Below are 2272 nucleotides of genomic sequence, written 5' to 3'. Positions count from 1 at the left end.
GAAGCTGGAAACGGGGAGAGACAGTCAGACAGACTCCCACATGCGCCGGACCGGGATCCACATGGCACGCCCACCAGGGGCGACGCTCTGCCCACCAGGGGGCGATGCTCTGCCCCTCCAGGGCATCGCTCTGCCGCGACCAGAGCCACTCTAGCGCCTGGGGCAGAGGCCAAGGAGCCATCCCCAGCGCCCGGGCCATCTTTGCTCCAATGGAGCCTTGGCTGCGGGAGGGGAAGAGAGAGACAGAGAGGAAGGAGGGGGGGGTGGAGAAGCAAATGGGTGCTTCTCCTATGTGCCCTGGCCGGGAATCAAACCCGGGACTTTCGCACGCCAGGCCGACGCTCTACCGCTGAGCCAATCGGCCAGGGCTCTTTGCTTAATTTGATAATATTTTATAAATACTTTCTTTTTAAAGATTTAAAAATTTTATTTTACAGAAAGAGGAGGGTTGGGGAGAGCAAGAAGTATCAACTCTTAGTTCAGGGGTCCCCAAACTTTTTACACAGGGGGCCAGTTCACTGTCACTCAGACCTTTGGAGGGCCGGACTATAAAGAAAACTATGAACAAATCCCTATGCACACTGCACATATCTTATTTTAAAGTAAAAAAATAAAACGGGAACAAATACAATATTTAAAATAAAGAACAAGTAAATTTAAATCAACAAACTGACCAGTACTTCAATGGGGACTATGCTCCTCTCACTGATCACCATTGAAAGAGGTGCCCTTTCTGGAAGTGCGGTGGGGGCCGGATAAATGGCCTCAGGGGGCCGCATGCGGCCCGCTGGCCGTAGTTTGGGGACCCCTGTCTCAGTTGCTTCACTTAATTCTTCATTGGTTGCATGTTGTATGCCCTTTGACAGGACAAGCCCAGGGTTTCAAACTGGTGACCTCAGCACTCCGGGTCGATGCTCTATCCACTGTGCCACCACAGGCCAGACAAATTAATACTTCTTGAAATAAAAACGAGTTATCTAAAGTTGAGCACTTTCTTTGGTTTCACTTTAACTTTTTTTTCTGTTAAATTCAGAAAAATTACATGAAATACTTTGGATTAAAAATGACAGCATATTGTAGAGCATCATGTGTGCTCAGAGTGATGTGTCCAACAGTGTTACTGATTGTTGCTTCTGGTGGTAATATTTAAGAATATTTTTTTAAATGTGGGTTTTCTCTATTGTTTGGGTATTTACAATAAAGAACTGCATATAATATAAAATCATTATTTATTATTTATTTATTTGAGAGAGAGACAGGAAGGGAGAGCGGTGAGAAGCATCAACTTGTAGCTGCTTCATGTTAGTTCATTGATTGCTTCTCATATATGCTTCGATGGAGGGTAGATGGTCGAAGCTCAAGTCGAGACAGTGACCCCGTGCTCAAGCCAGCGACCTTTGGGCTCAAGCCAGTTACCTGGGGATCCTGTCAAAGATCCCGTGCTCAAGCCAGTGACCTTGGGGTTTCAAACTGGGGACCTCAGCGTCCTGGGTTGATGCTCCATCCACTGCACCACCACTGGTCAGGCGAGTCACTATTTTTTTTAAAAGAGGAGGCAGATCTGGGGGAGGTGAGGAATTGGGGGAGGAGGTGAGAGTGAAGAGAAACAAGAGGGTTATAAGGTAAGAGAGCAGCACAGTCTTGGAGGCACTAACACCTGAGCTTGGTTTCCTCATTCTTTTCAGATCACATTAATTTTCCAAATGAGAGTTTTAAAGGCAAAGGCAACAGTGGGTCAAACTGTTGTGTCCATGGTAACGGGAGAGCAGGTTCCTGCGGGAGGCCCTGGGGAGGCAGGAACGAGGACTGATGTCCGGGTGACATGGACGCATGTGAACTCTGCCCAGACCCGAGGTTGTCTCCAGGAAAGCCCGTCTGCCGTGGAGTGCCATTTTCACTTGAAAGAATGACAGCATTGTTGGGTTGTTTTGCTGTGCTTATGTGTCATGCAAGCAAAAACACTCAGCATATGTGTCAACCATGAAATTTGAGTTTTCACACTATGTTCAAGAGTTCTGGAAAACTTGCATCTGCCACTGTGCTTCCAATAGTTAAAGTTTTCTGATGAGACTGTTGGCCATATAACTAGTGACTTTTGGCTTTGAATAACAAACTGTGTCAGCATTTGGGGTCGTTATTTTCCAGAGGATAACGTGATGGGAGCACCCCCCTGGGGAGGGGCCCCTCAGGGCACCAGATGAGCCCCATGGAGTGCAGGGGGGTGTGCAGTCCATGCACCTGAGGTGGTCTTGGGTTACACAGAGCAACCACG

This window comes from Saccopteryx leptura, chromosome 5 (assembly GCF_036850995.1).
Source record: "Saccopteryx leptura isolate mSacLep1 chromosome 5, mSacLep1_pri_phased_curated, whole genome shotgun sequence".
Classification (NCBI taxonomy): Eukaryota; Metazoa; Chordata; class Mammalia; order Chiroptera; family Emballonuridae; genus Saccopteryx; species Saccopteryx leptura.
This window is presented reverse-complemented; position numbering follows the sequence as displayed.